The following is a 16,663-nucleotide window of genomic DNA, read 5'->3' as shown; positions in this document are numbered from 1 at the left end:
AGAAGAAAACAGATATCCAGTTACAAGAAGCAGAGGGGTCCCAAGTAAGTTAAACTGAAACAGAACTACACCAAGACATATAATAATTAAAATGGCAAAATTTAAAGATAAAAAGAGAATTCTAAAGGCAACAAGAGAAAAACAGAGTTAGTTACAATGGAACCTCCATAAGGCTATTTGCTGATTTCTCTACAGAAAGATTGCAGGCCAGAAGGGTGCGATAAGATATATTCAAAGTTCGGAAAGGGAAAAATATGCAACCTAGGATAATCTATCCAGCAAGATTACCATTTAGAATAAAAGAAGAGACAAGAATTTCTCAGAAATTAAAAACTAAAAGAATACAATAATACTAAACCTATCCTTAAAAAATATTGAAAAACCTTCTGTAAATTAAAAAGCAGCAAGAATCTAGGAAAGAGAAAATCCCCAAAGTAAATCACTTGTATAAACCAGTATACAATTTTTTTAAGTAAAAAAAATTCTATGAAAGCAATGATAACCACAATAAACAGCAAAAGGGTAAATATGAATGTCTAAAAGAGAACATCATAAAATGCAGGGGAAGAGAGTAAGAAAATGAAGATTCCACACTGCCCCACACCCTGTCCTGAATGTGTTTGAGCCTATGTAACTACCAGTTAAAAGCAAATAGATATAGGAGGAGGCTAACATACATGAAAAATGGGGTAACCATGAATCAAAAATACACAATAGGTTCACAAAAACTAAAAGAAGAGAACAGAAGCATAATACAAAATAAAATTGTAAAACCACAAGAGAAAAAAGAAATACAAAATTAATGGGCAAACAAGGTTTAAAATGGCAATAAATACATATCTCTCAGTAACTACCTTAAATGCCAGAGATCTAATTGCTCTAATCAAATGACATAGAGTGGCAGATTGGATAAAAGAACAAGAGCCTATAATATGCTGCTTACAAGACACCCACTTAAGGGCAAAGGACACACATAGATTGAAAGTGAGGAAATAGAAAACATACATTTCATGCAAATGGAAAAGATAACAAACCAGGGGTCACAATACTCACCTCAGACAAAACGGACTTTAAAACAAAGGCTATAAAGAAAGATACAGAAGTACACTATATATATGATGATAAAAGGATCAAACGCAGGGTGTTGATCCTTTTATCATCATATATATAGTGTACTTCTGTATCTTTCTTTATAGCCTTTGTTTTAAAGTCCGTTTTGTCTGAGGTGAGTATTGTGACCCCTGGTTTGTTATCTTTTCCATCAGTCAGAATGGCTGCCATCCAAAAGTCTACAAATAATAAATGCTGGAGAGGGTGTGGAGAAAAGGGAACCCTCTTACACTGTTGGTGGGAATGCAAACTAGTACAGCCACTATGGAGAACAGTGTGGAGATTCCTTAAAAAACTGGAAATAGAACTGCCTTATGATCCAGCAATCCCACTGCTGGGCATACACACTGAGGAAACCAGAAGGGAAAGAGACACGTGTACCCCAATGTTCATCACAGCACTGTTTATAATAGCCAGGACATGGAAGCAACCTAGATGTCCCTCAGCAGATGAATGGATAAGAAAGCTATGGTACATATACACAATGGAGTATTACTCAGCCATTAAAAAGAATACATTTGAATCAGTTCTAATGAGGTGGATGAAACTGGAGCCTATTATACAGAGTGAAGTAAGCCAGAAGGAAAAACATAAATACAGTATACTAACGCATATATATGGAATTTAGAAAGATGGTAACAATAACCCAATGTATGAGACAACAAAAGAGACACTGATGTATAGAACAGTCTTATGGACTCTGTGGGAGATGGAGAGGGTGGGAAGATTTGGGAGAATGATATTGAAACATGTAAAATATCATGTAAGAAACGAGTTGCCAGTCCAGGTTCGATACACGATACTGGATGCTTGGGGCTAGTGCACTGGGACGACCCAGAGGGATGGTATGGGGAGGGAGGAGGGAGGAGGGTTCAGGATGGGGAACACATGTATACCTGTGGCAGATTGATTTTGATATTTGGCAAAACTAATACAATTATGTAAAGTTTAAAAATAAAATAAAATAACAAAAAAAAAAGGAAAAAAAATAAATAAAATATCTGTAAACGTGAAAAAAAAAAAATAAAAGGATCAACACAAGAAGAGGATATTGTTAACATATATACACCCCACATAGGAGTATCCAAATACATAAACAAATACTAACAGCCAAAAAGGGAGAAACTGACAGGAATACAATAATGGTAAGAGACTTTAACACCCTAATCCCAGTCTCTTCAAAAAGTGGTTTTGGAAAAGTTGGACAGCCACAGGCAAATCAATGAAGTTGGAACACACCCTCACACCATACACAAAAATAAACTCAAAATGACTTAAAGCCTTAAATATAAGACAAGACACCATAAAATGGGAAACCTCTTACACTGTTGGTAGGAATGTAAACGGGTGCAGCCACTATGGAAAATAGTATGGAGGTTCCTCAAAAAACTAAAATACAGCTGTCATATGATCCAGGATTCCCACTCCTGAACATACACTCAGACAAAACTATAATTCAAAAAGATGCATGCACCCCTATGTTCATAGCAGCACTATTTACAATAACCAAGACATGGAAACAACCCAAACGTCTATCAACAGATGCAGGGATAAAGAAGATGTAGTGTATCTATATATACAATTGTAAATAATGTATATATTTGTGTGTGTGTGTCTATATATATAATGGAATATTAGCTATAAAAAAGAACAAAATAATGTCATTTGCAGCAACATGGATGGACCCAGAGATTATCATTAAGTGAAGTAAGTAAGTAAGATTACTTAAGTGAAATAAGTCAGAAAGAGAAAGATAGATATCATATAATATTACTTGTAATGGAGTCTAAAATATGACACAAATGAACATATCTATGAAACAGAAACAGACTCATAGATAATAGAGAACAGAGTTGTGGTTGCCAAGGGCGAGAGTGACAGGGCAAGAAGTACTGGGAGTTTGGATTAGTAGATACAAACTTAGATATAGAATGGATAAACAACCAACTACTACTGTACAGCACCAGGAAGTATAGTCAATATCCTGTGATAAGCTAATGGAAAATAATATGAAAAATAGTATATATACACACACATATACAATCCAATAACTTTGTTGAATAGCAGAAATGAACAACATAGTAAATTAATTATACTGAAAAAAAAAAAAAAAAAGAGAAACAGACTCACAGGTGCAGAGAACAAACTAATAATTACCATTGGAGAGAGGAAAGTGGGCGGGGGCAAGGTATAGGTAGGGGATTAAGAGATACAAACTATTATGTACAAAATAAATTAGCTACAACATATTCTTGCCTGGAAAATTCCATGGACAGAAGAGCCTGGTGGGTTTACAGTCCATGGGGCTGCAAAGAGTCAGACAGGACTGAGTGACTGAGCACAGAACACAAGGAATATAGCCAGTTGTATACTGTGTGGTATAGTATAAGGGAGTGAATGCAAAGCCAGTAGCCTAGGTTGTCAGACTAACCTATCGCAGAATAGCAGAAAGAAAGAGAACTGCAGGAAAGGGCCGCCGTGGAGCAAAGAGCACTGGCGTGAGACTCCAGCCTCATGTGCTTCAGAGATGCCAGGTCCCAATCACCACAAACCCTTCACACATGGTTTGAGGGCTCTGAAGTGGTTGAGGGTTCTGATGTTCCACAGAGAGACTACCTTGGACAATGTGCCTACACCCCTTTCATCCCAACATCTCCCAAAAAATTACCTGCCAGGGTCATTATCTAGAACACCTAGCTGAACATTGGACCCATCTAGGTGCTTCTGAACTTTACCATTGTCCAGACACCAATGCGTTGTGAACTACTTCTCTCAAATACCAAGCTTTCTTTCTTTCTTTTTTACATTCCCCAAGTGGAACCAGAGAGAAGGGAAAAATAGACCCCAGAGGCTTCAGTAAAGCTGCTGGCTAGATGGACTCTTTCCTGGCTTGGAATATAATTTCTTCTGTCTCAGGGCACCCAGATCTCTCCTGTGCCCTAATCTACCTGCTGAGAATAACTGCATCAGTGCAGTCTCTAACTCTGTAACAAGGCTCTGTCAGATAGGTCCTAGCAGGAAAACCATGGCACTAAAAACAGGGAACCCAAGAGGGTTAACAAAAGAATCAGTTTCAAAAGGCTGGGCAGTGTGATGGGGAACCAAGCATGGTGCTGCTTTTTGTGCTGGAAGGGTCATGGAGGAGGAGAAGGGCTGGGCCCAGGAAGTGTAGCTCTAGGAAGGGATTGTCAGGTGGCAGCTGAAGGTTCAGTACAAGGAATCCACACACACACAAAGAAACTTGGTTAAGGAGGGAGCCCAGGATCAAAAATCCCTGATGTCACTCTCTTCCTGTATGTCCCAAGAGCAACTGATCCTTTAGCTAGAGGCCCTGGATTTGAAGACAGACATGTGGAACAGACTTGTAGTGCCCCATATCCACAGTAGAGCCACAGAGTACTATTAACTCTCAATCCTTGTGTCACATGAGACAGAAACAGGTGTTTGTTTGGTACTAATCTGGGCAAAGTTACCGAGGGGAGCAGCCCATAATGTCAGCCTCTATAATCACCAGAAAGGTTGTGGGGAGTGGAGACTGGAGCTCGAGAGGCCCACCAAAGGCATCCAGCTCAAAGGCCTGAGATCCCCATCTCTAGGCATCTTCCTGGGGCAGACATTTCTGTCAGAGGACCAGGGGTCTAGTCTGGGGCAGAACTGGCAGTATGGTCCCTGGGTATCTTCTCAGATTGACAGCCCCTCCTAGATGCAGTTCCTAATGTCTCATTCTTCTTTGTATCCTCTGTGCCCAATACCTGTTCATGGAGACATAATAGAGACATAATAAACACATAGGTGCTGAGTGCACATAAAGCCATTTATTTCTGCCACACGAATTTCAGAGAATCATATTACTCAAGACCAACTGGATAGTCTCTTAATAATTAATCTGAATGGTTTTCTCCCCCATTGTCTTAATGTCTGTTGAGCAGAATACGGTGTGAGTAAAACAATGTGCTTGCTCAAGTAGTAAATGCTTCATTATAAGTCTGTTGCTCTTAGTTCCTATTCTTCTTCAATTACATACAAACCAGGATTATTGAAAGGTTGGTCTACTGAAGTTAAACAATAGAATCCAAAATATTGAGGTCAGGATATTTTGAAAGGCTGAAAGTTTAACCCTGAAATGCTGACTCAGCTATAACTAATTCTCCCCTCCAGTTTTCTCTTGACTTAAAAGCTCTTATTGGGTAATCTGATTCTTCACCGATGCAGGAAGATGAATTTGTGAGAGTGGCAAAATAAAGAGACTCACAAGTGTGTCCTCCTGCAGAGACATTTTAGCGTCATGCGAGTGTATGTTCCTCGGTTCTTTGTCTCAACAAAGATTTGGAGTGATGGACATTAAAGCCCCCTCGGTGTGTTACAGCTCTCAGGCCTTGGATAGACCGTGTTATAGCTCTCAGGTCTCAAATGGACCATGTTATAGCTCTTAGACAAATCAGTGTTACAGTTCTATTTTATTTAGAAGATAGCAGGAGACGGAGTGAGAGAGAGTGAGAGAGAGAGAGAGCGCGCGCGCATGCATGCGAGAGAGAGAGTCTGTGAGAAAGCGCTTTGGCTCCTCCTTTTATATGTTTTTTCCTCCACCTGGGCCTGCCCTATGCAAATTGGGCTTAGCCAGGAGTGCTGTTTGTTCTGCCTGAAGTCTTCACTCTGGTCCTCGGACCTTCCTTTGACCTTCCTTGTCTTTTAGCTACCTCCACTTTGGACTCCTTTTCCCTATTCTACCTACCTAACATTAGTAAATAAGATTTATGGTTGGAGTCGCCTACAGTCATTGTGATTGGGCATTTCAGGCCAAAATCAAAGTACTTTATACTTCAAAAATGTTTCTATAGTCTCAGTTTTATCTGAGTGGCTTCCCTAAGGAATTTTAACCATAACCCCTTCAAATCTGAACTTGTATTCAAAATACAAATATTTATTTCAATTAGTACTTTTGGAGGGCATAAGTGTATGAGTAGATGATTTTCTGAATTCTTTTAATAAGACTTTTTGCTTCCATGCCCTGTTGCTTACTTTGAGCCATGCACCATATTAAACACTTTACGTGTACTATCTCGTTTAGTCCCATAATACCTATACAAGGTAGATACTATTTTGTCAGGGAATGTTTAATGGGAGGATTCCTACGTGATGTTTCTCATAAATCCTCTGTTCCTTATCAGCCTCTGCCGGAGGCGAGTAGAACTGCACACAGCTCTCAGGACTGAGGTCATTGTGTGAGACAGGCTTGGGTCTCCTTTAGTAAACATTCTCTTTACAACAAGACTGCTTAGTCTCTCCCCCCTTTTTCTTGAGATATGGATTGTCTCCTGACCTTGTGACCATTATTATCTCTTGTTCCCTTGGTAACAGTTACTGTAACAGTTTGGTTTTCTGATCTTTATCACTGTCAAAAGAAATTTCTTGTACTGCAGTCTATATATACACACAGAAAAATCATTAAAGCACCTTTGCTCCATCAGAGCTTGGGCCCGCGTGTCTTTCTTTCTTTCTCTCTCTCTCTCTCCGGCTCTCTCTTTCATTTTCTTATCATCGACTCTGGACCGCCGGGTCCCAGTCCATTAAAGGACCCCAAAAAGTGGCTCCCCAGAACAGGGACTCTGGTATACGTGGCATTTCAGATGGAGGGACTCGGGACCTATTGAGGTCGGTAAGTACTAAGACATGGGTTATACAGCTGGAAAGCCCCATCATTTCTCTGCTTTACTTCACCATTTGTTTAAAGCTCAAGGACTTATGGTTTCATGCCAATGAATAGAGGCTTGCTTTCAAACGTGGTTAAATGTAATCTTTGGTTCCCTGATAAAGGCAGTTTTGATTTAGAAATTTGGCACCAGGTCAAAGAAAATGTTGAATGAGCTGCCAAGCAAGGAAAAAATATTCCAATTGATTTCTGGCCATTTCAAGGTAAATGCTAGCCCTCCTAATATTCGACAACAGACAGAATACTTATTGCATGAATATGAATTAGATGATGAAACTTTACAAAAGGCCCAATTAGAACAACATAAAATATTTCAAACTTTTCTTACTAGCCCTGTCCCGGCTGCTCCATATGCTCCTCCCCTGCCAACAGGGACAACTCCAAAAGTCTGTCCTTTGTTGGAACCTAATGAAAATTATGCTAATTTTTTGGGCTAGATTGGAAACCGCTATTTCCCATACTGTAATCGGAGAAGAAATCAAGAAACAGCTAGAGAAATTACTTGCTTATGAGAATGCAACTCAGGAATGTCAAAGAGCTATCGCTGCAATTCGTGAGACTGGGACTATTATTGATTATTTGAAGGCTTATCACAATCTAGGATCAAAAACTCAAAAGATGCAAATGCTAACTAAGACAATGGCTACTATCTTTAGAAAGGGAAATGAATGATGCTTTACATGTAGTTCAGTTCAGTTCAGTCGCTCAGTCGTGTACGACTCTTCGCGACCCCATGAATTGCAGCACGCCAGGCCTCCCTGTCTATCACCAACTCCTAGAGTTCATTCAAACTCATGTCCATCGAGTCAGTGATGCCATCCAGCCATCTCATCCTCTCTCGTCCCCTTCTCCTCCTGCCCCCAATCCCTCCCAGCAGCAGAGTCTTTTCCAATGAGTCAACTCTTCACATGAGGTGGCCAAAGTACTGGAGTTTCAGCTTTAGCATCATTCCTTCCAAAGAAATCCCAGGGCTGATCTCCTTCAGAATGGACTGGTTGGATGTCCTTGTAGTCCAAGGGACTCTCAAGAGTCTTCTCCAACACCACAGTTCAAAAGCATCAATTCTTTGGCCCTCAGCTTTCTTCACAGTCCAACTCTCACATCCATACATGACTACTGGAAAAACCATAGCCTTGACTAGATGGACCTTTGTTGGCAAAATAATGTCTCTGCTTTTGAATATGCTATCTAGGTTGGTCATAACTTTCCTTCCAAGGAATAAGAGTCTTTTAATTTCATGGCTGCAGTCACTATCTGCAGTGATTCTGGAGCCCCCCAAAAATAAAGTCTGACACTGTTTCCACTGTTTCCCCATCTATTTCCCATGAAGTGATGGGACTAGATGCCATGATCTTAGTTTTCTGAATGTTGAGCTTTAAGCCAACCTTTTCACTCTCCTCTCTCAGTTTCATCAAGAGGCTTTTTAGTTCCTGTTCATTTTCTGCCATAAAGGTGGTGTCATCTGTATATCTGAGGTTATTGATATTTCTCCTGGCAATCTTGATTCCAGCTTGTGCTTCTTCCGCCCAGTGTTTCTCATGATGTACTCTGCATAGAAGTTAAATAAGCAGGGTGACAAAATACAGCCTTGATGTACTCCTTTTCCTATTTGGAACCAGTCTGTTGTTCCATGTCCAGTTCTAACTGTTGCTTCCTGACCTGAATACAGGTTTCTCAAGAGGCAGGTCAGGTGATCTGGTATTCCCATCTATTTCAGAATTTTCCAGTTTATCGTGATCTACACAGTCAAATGCTTTGTCATAGTCAATAAAGCAGAAATAGATGTTTTTCTGGAACTCTCTTGTTTTTTCAATGATCCAGTGGATGTTGGCAATTTGATCTCTGGTTCCTCTGCCTTATCTAAAACCAGCTTGAACATCTGGAAGTTCATGGTTCATGTATTGCTGAAGCCTATAGAGATAAAAACCATTTAAAAAGGGACTACCTTAAGAAGGCTAATAAAAAATCTCCAAGAATTTGCCCTCGCTGCCATAGAAGAATGTATTGGGCCAAAGACTGTAAATCTAAATTTGATATTGAAGGAAAACCTATTCCAAGAAACTCCAAACAGGGGACCCTCCAGGTCCCCTACAACAAAAACCAGGGCAAATTCTATCTTTTCCCTCAAACCCTCAACATCTGGCAATGCTGCCATCAATATACCAGCCCTAAATGATATTTTCCTTAGCCCTCAAGCAGTCCCTTCTAGAGTACCTACCAGACTTTTTGGACCCCTACCCCTACAAACCTTCAGTCTTTTATTTGGCCAATCTAGTTTGGTTTCTAAAGGAATTACTGTTCACCCTGGAATAATTGATTTAAATTATAAAGGAGAGATTCAAATTATGATGTCATCTCAGATTCTATGGCAATTCAAAAAGGGGGACAAAATTGCTCAATTACTTCTTTTGCCTTACATTTCTATTAACTCCTCTAATAATGTACAGACAAATGGGTTCAGCAGTACAAATCAAAAACAATCTTTATGGACATCATAAAGGGACAATCTTTTACCATTAATTTTGATATTTATATTTGGTTGGGCATATTTAGATACCAATGATGCAGCCCGCTCCGCGCCTCCCTGCCCAGCCCCCGCTTGCTAATGGCGTGTGCAGGTGACTGTGCTGCTTCTCTGCTGGGGGAGTTACCGTAGGGCTCACAATCTGCGAGTTTTAATTGTTTATTTATTTTTTCTCCCTGTTATGTTGCCCTCTGTGCTTCCAAAGCTCGGCACAGATTCGGCAGTGAGAAGGTTTCCTGATGATTGGAAACTTCTCTCTTTTTAAGACTCCCTTCCCGGGACGGAACTCTGTTCCTCCTTCTTTTGTCTCTTTTTTTGTCTTTTATATTTTTTCCTACTTCCTTTCGAAGACTTGGGTTGCTTTTCTGGGTGCCTGATGTCCTCTGCCAGCATTCAGAAGTTGTTTTGTGGAATTTACTCGACGTTTAAATGCTCTTTTGATGAATTTGTGGGGGAGAAAGTGTTCTCCCAGTCCTACTCCTCCGCCATCTTGGCTCCTCCCTTGTGTTTCTTCCAGCCCAGTGTTTCTCATGATGTACTCTGCATAGAAGTTAAATAAGCAGGATGACAATATACAGCCTTGATGTACTCCTTTTCCTATTTGGAACCAGTCTGTTGTTCCATGTCCAGTTCTAACTGTTGCTTCCTGACCTGCATACAGGTTTCTCAAGAGGCAGATCAGGTGGCCTGGTATTCCCATTTCTTTCAGATTTTCCCACAGTTTATTGTGATCCACACAGTCACACAGTCAAAGGCTTTGGCATAGTCAATAAAGCAGAAATAGATGTTTTTCTGGAACTCTCTTGCTTTTTCCATGATCCAGCAGATGTTGGCAATTTGATCTCTGGTTCCTCTGCCTTATCTAAAACCAGCTTGAACATCAGGAAGTTCACAGTTTAGAACTCTCCTATTTTTCTTATAAAAGAAATCTAATAAATGGCATCTCTTAACAGACCTCAGAAAAGTTAATGCATTTATGAAACCTATGGATACATTACAACCAGGGATCCCATCACCTACTACTATTCCTCAAAATTGGCATGTTATTATTACTGATTTACAAGATTATTTTTTTTAATATACCTTTACACCATTTAGATCGGGAGAGATTCACTTTCTCTCTCCCTTATCCTAATCATATCAGGCCTCATAAAAGATTTCAATAGACTGTGTTACCTCAAGGTATGCTTAACAGTCCTACTATTTGTCAAAATTTTGTAGCCAAGACTTTACATCCAATGTGACAGCAATTCCCTCATGCATATATCTTTAATAATATACTGCAACTACAAAAAGGAGAAATGTTTTTGACACTGAATGGCCATGATATTCTTTAGACTCCAGAGAAAACTGATTAAAGTAAAATATTTTTTGAAATTGCAAAACCAATTCTTCCTACACATGCAGTTAGGAAAAGGTTAACTTGTTTAAATACTTCTTTGGAGCTCCAATTCTGCCTGGGAAATAAAAACAGACCTAAGAAAAAACCTAAAGTTAACTCTTATCATGTCCTTGGGATACACAGCCCACTCTATCTAGGACTCCAGCCATAAACGAATTGGTGGAACTAAAAAAATAAAATAAATAAAAATAAAGGATATATAATTTAAATATAATTGTTTGCTAATCTAATTAAGACATGTCTTAAATCATCAACACTATGCAAAGGGTTTACTAATAAGAACTTTAAATATATTCCTGTTCATGTTGTCAGGCCAAATCAGGAAAATTAATCTTTATGGCTAATCATACAATTGTCGATTGGGGACCTCATGGTATATGGTTATCTAACTGCTCAAATGATATTAAGAACACTGTGTATGATTATGTTACTCAAATAACATACAAGGTTACTAATACTACAATGGAACATTACCATGACAGAAGACTTCTTGGGTGACTTGGCTGTGGAATGGCACCCCCTCGTCCTCAAATCGTCCTTGATAAATAGATTGGGCTTAAACAATGAGACATCTGGAAACTTGCTGCAAGCACCGAGGAACTTGGGACTTGGACTAGACATTTCTTTTTTTTTTTTGGACTAGACATTTCACAGGGACCAATCATAGCCATAGCAATTATTTCTTTCGCTATAATCAATCATATTTTATACAAGCCTATGTTCCACTTCCTTTTGTTGTTAACTATAGGAAATTTACAATTCAATAAGACTTTATGTTCTGTAATTTGCATAAATTGTAAATTATATACTTGTCTTAACTCCTCTATTTCCTTGAGAAATGACTCCCTTTTGATTCTTAGATCTCAACATAATCTGTGGTTACCAATAAATCTCCAGCGGCCCTAGGAAGAAGGCCCCATGTCTGGACTTGCTTCCCAGTTACTTACTAAATTGCTCCAGCAATCTAAATGATTCATTGGATGGCTGATTTTTGGCATTTTGAGATTAATAGCTATTTGCACCACTGCTGCTGTCACTGGTGTTGCTTTACAAACCTCAATTCAAACACATAATTTTATTCAAAATTGGACTAAAGATGCCCACACTACGTGAGCCATTCAGGCTCAGATAGATGAGGATATTCAAGAGGAAATACAGGAACTAAAAACAGCCATCAAATGGGTTAGAGATCAATTAACAGATGTACAAAAACAGATAATGTTAAAATGTGATTGGAATTCTACTCAATTTTGTGTTACTTCTGTTCATTTCAATAATAGTGCCTACAACTAGGAACAAATCAAATTTCATTTACAAAACATACATAATAATGTCTCTCTGAATGTACAATTATTATAAAAAGAAATATTTGAAACCTTTTCTAATAATCTGCACTCTTCCACTAATTTGGAAACTTTAGCTGAACAACTAGCTCATCAATTATCTGGGCTAGACCCACGAGGATGGTTTCAAATCATTACTCACAGCATCAGGTCTGGAACTGTAATTTTAGTGATGGTCTTAACAATTATATTTGTCATCTACCGTTGCCTTCATGCCAAGGTTATTAAAACTAAACAATGTTCTAATGATTAAGAGTTCTAATGATCAGAACTCTTTTTACAAATATTATAAATAAATAAGGGGGAATTTTCAGGGAATGTTTAACGGGAGGATTCCTACATGCTGTTTCTCATAAATCCTCTGTTCCTTATCAGCCTCTGCCGGAGGCGAGTAGAACTGCACGCAGCTCTCAGGACTGAGGTCATTGTGTGAGACAGGCTTGGGTCTCCTTTAGTAAACATTGTCTTTACGACAAGACTGCATATTCTCTAACCCCTTTTTCTTGAGATATGGATTGTCTCCTGACCTTGTGACCATTATTATCTCTTGTTCCCTTGGTAACAGTTACTGTATGTTTGGTTTTCTGATCTTTATCATTGTCAAAAGAAATTTCTTGTACTGCAGCCTATATATACACACAGAAAAATCATTAAAGCACCTTTGCTCCATCAGAGCTTGGGTCCCCGTGTCTTTCTTTCTCTCTCTCTCTCTCTCTCTCCGGCTCTCTCTTTCACTTTCTTATCGTCAACTCTCAACTGCCAGGTCCCGGTCCATTAAAGGACTCCAACACTATTTATCCTCATGTTACTGATTTACGACTAACGTTCAGAGATGTTAAGTGACTGACCCAAGTCAACCTTCATAAGATCCAGAATTCAATCATTTGTTACCACTTCTATTGCTCTTACCTGGTCTACATCACCATCACCTCTTAATGGGATTATGGTTATAGCCTCTTTTCAAGTCTCCCTGTTTTGACCCTAGTCACCCTACAGTCTATTCAGATTAAGCCACTCTTCTGCTAAATGCCTGTAGTGGCTCCCCATTTGTCTCTGAATAAAAAGTCAAGTCCTTTCTTTGAGCCTTAAGGTCCTATCTAACATGCCACAGTTACCTCTTTAAACAAACCCACAGCATCTCCCTTTACTCTCTTCCTTCCTCAAAGGAATTCTTACTATTTCTCAGGGCCAAATGTGCTACCCTAGCCTTGTGGCCTTTGTCTCTGCTGTTTCCTCACACTAGAACAGTCTTCCACCAGATACCTGTTTGACTACTTCTTAATATTCTTGATGAATTTGCTTAAATGACACCTTCTCAATGAAGCCTACCCTCCCTCACCTTCCTATGTTAAATTGAAACCCATCTGCTTTATCCCTTTGCATTCCTTTCTTTGAGAGCCCATATTCTCCAGATCAGTCTGAATTTGAGATGCCTTTTTTGCTTACTCCAGGTGGTTGTGCAAATGCAATTGTTTTCTATGTGTCCTAGGTCAAAAAGTTTGACAAACCCTGCTTTAAGCAATCATGCAGATAATTTAACTTCTCAGGTTTCTTACTATTAAGCAAGACAAATACACAAGAGAGAACTTACAAATGAAAAAGATGTTTTTAAAATCATAGATAGATATTCTTAGATATGATATAGAATGAATATTCAATTACATACATTGAAAAAAATAAAGCTATAATAATTAAAACAATGTGATACTGTTACAAAAATAACAACCATCAAACTCTTTCTTTGAAAGAATCTTTGAAAAACAAATTTCAAGTTTTCCTTACTTTAACGACAGTAACCATGCCACATTAGAATTCCAGGACTTATTCATTTTATAACTGAAAGTTCATACCCTTGAGCAACACCTTTCCATTTCCCCCATCCTCCCTCCTGATAACTACCAATTGACTCTCTGTTTCTGCAAGCTCAATTATTTTTTTTCACATTTCACATGTAAGCAAGATCATGCAATGTTTTTATTTCTGTGTCTGGTTTATTACACTTAGCATAACGTCCTCTAGGTTCATCTATGTTGCCATAAATGATAGGATCTCTTCTTTTTAATGGCTGAATAATGTTTCTCTCTGTGTTAGTCCAAGATCTTGTGCCTGCTGCACTGTGAGGTTAAACAAAATGAAATGTCAGTTTGGAGCAGAGAAAAGCTTATTGCAAGGCCATGAAAGGAGGATGGGTGGCTGTGCCCACCCCCCCAGCCTCAAACTCTCTGTGTTTGTGTATGTTTGTATTTACATGTGAGTACACATCCATATTTTCTACACCCATTCATCCACTGCCAATTAGGTTGTTCTGTGTCTTTTCTACTGTGAATAATGTTGCAACAAACATGAGAGTACAAATGCCTTTTCAAGACAATGATTTCATTTTCTTTGAATATATACCCAATAGTGGGACTGCTGAATCATATGGTAGTTCTATTTTTATTTTTTTGAGAAGTTGCTGTACTGTTTCCCATAATGGCTGAACTAATTCACAACCCCACCAACATTGTACAAAGGATTTCCTTTTGTCCACATCCTTATCAACATTTGTTACTTTTTAACTTTTAAATAATAGTCATCCTAACAGGTGTGAGGTGATATCTTACTATAGTTTTGATTTGTATTTTCATGTATGTTTTCTGGCACCTTTTTCATATATCTGTTGATCACTTGTACACCTCCTTCAGAAAAATGTCTATTTGTGTCATTTACCCATTTTTACAAGTGGGTGCTGATTGTTGGGTTACTTGTTTTTTCTTCTGGGAGGATAGTGATTTTAGGTCTTATGCTTAAGTCTTTAATACATTTTGAGTTGACTTTTGTACATGGTGTAAGGTATAGTTCCAATTTCATTATTTTGCATGTGCCTGTCCAGTTTTCCAATACCATTTACTGAGGAGATTATCCTTTTTTCCAGTGTGTGTTCTTGGTGGCCCTGTTGAAAATTAGTTGACAATATATGTTTAGGTTTATTTCCATGCTGTCTATTCTGTTCCATTATTCTATGAGTCTGTTTTTTCTGCCAGATCATACTGTTCCTGATCAGATAGAAAAGAATACATTTACCAAATTGTTTTTTGCATACTATTTACTGAAGGCCTTATCCATCTATTCTAGTAAGTATACCATGTCTGGCACAGAAGGTGCTATTAGGCTATTACTTGGTTGAGCTTGCAGTAGCTACAGTCATCCTTCCGAATCTAGTCAGTTTATGCAGGGAACAGACTTAAAATGGAGATACTATAAGGACCATCACTGCTATGACTGTTAAGTCTTTAAAAATGGCACTAATTTCCACCAGCACTGCCCTCCCTTCTGCCACAAGGATGTGATACTGTGTTTCACTTCATATGTTGGCCAGCTAAGGGAAGTCAGGTTCCAAAGTTTCTACTTGGCTTTTCCTACTACTATATCTCTTTCCCTTAGGTCAAAGGAACTGGGCACTGCTTTTTCTCCAGTATACAGTCATTTGAGTAAATGGTCATAAGGAGGAACTGAAAAAATCATTATAGTATATGCATGATATAGTATATCATGTTTCAGGGTCCCTCCTACTCATGACCTAGCTTCGTTTTCAGTCAATGGGTTCTCTGTATAAAAATTGGTTTAGATCTAAGAACTGAGCAAGGTACCATAACTCTATTGAGACTTCTGTGCTCAACTTCTATGTCTTCCATGATTGCCACCTCCCTTTCTTTTTTTGGTTGCACAATACTCTTGAGTGCCTGCCAAAATAGCTGCCTGTGTATTTTGCCTTTAGGGGTCTCAAACTCCATTAATATCTCAATAACCTCCTGAAGATCAAGCTTTCTTGGCTGCCTCTCTGATTTTTCTGGTCATTGTGAAAACTGTGACATTTTCGCTTTAAGTAGTCAAGTACTACCACCTGGCTTCTACTACTTCAAGGGCTCCATTATCCACATGACATTAATGAACCTGGCTCAGTGACTGCATCTCCTACCAACAGCCTGAGTAAGCAGAAAAGACCTGCCACTGACCTTCTTAATGATCCTGATATCCTTTTAACCAGTGCATTCCTAATATCTGGAGAAACGACATGTACTCTGAGCCCTTATTTGGCACATCATCATCTGAGAGTCTTTGGTTTCATGTAACATATTCGTTTCAGCATGGCTATTTCCTTCAGCCTCTTTATTCCCTACTCTGTTATCTTCTGGGAAACTTGGCATTGGTCATGATTCTTTCCAACCTTTCAAGAGTCACCTTAGAAGGTGACTTAGAGTCACCCAGTTTGTCCTATACTCAAGAGTCCTTGTTAAGGTTTAAATCTCATATTCCATAAAAGTGTTCATAGTTCAGTTCAGTTGCTCATTCATGTCCAACTCTTTGCAACCCTATGGACCACTGCACGCCAGGCTTCCTTGTCCATCACCGTCTCCTGGAGCTTATTCAAACAAATGTCCAGTGATTCAGTGATGCCATCCAATCATCTCATTCTCTGTCGTCCCCTTATCCTCCCGCCTTCAATCTTTCCCAGCATCAGGGTCTTTTCCAGTGAGTCAGTTCTTCGCATCAGGTGGCCAAAGTATTGGCGTTTCAGCTACATCACCAGTCCT

The 16,663-nt window shown here is 38.9% G+C and overlaps 1 protein-coding gene across 5 annotated transcripts in view; it reads left to right on the top strand.

Annotated features, from left to right (window-relative positions):
• Nucleotides 1–6,526: 6,526 nt before the first annotated feature.
• IL33 (interleukin 33) overlaps nucleotides 6,527–16,663 on the top strand; it is a 125,573-nt gene continuing 115,436 nt past the window's right edge. For 4 of the 5 annotated variants that reach the window (XM_061425328.1, XM_061425327.1, XM_061425326.1 and 1 more), the window contains exon 1: nucleotides 6,528–6,766. The gene's annotated coding sequence lies outside the window, so the exon portion shown is untranslated. Of the gene's footprint in view, nucleotides 6,767–16,663 lie in introns of all 5 variants that reach the window. The other variant, XM_061425329.1, reaches the window with a different exon arrangement.

The sequence above is a fragment of the Bos javanicus genome, chromosome 8, assembly GCF_032452875.1.
Source record: "Bos javanicus breed banteng chromosome 8, ARS-OSU_banteng_1.0, whole genome shotgun sequence".
Classification (NCBI taxonomy): Eukaryota; Metazoa; Chordata; class Mammalia; order Artiodactyla; family Bovidae; genus Bos; species Bos javanicus.
Note: the sequence above shows the minus strand (reverse complement) of the source record. Positions and strands in the feature narration are given on the sequence as shown.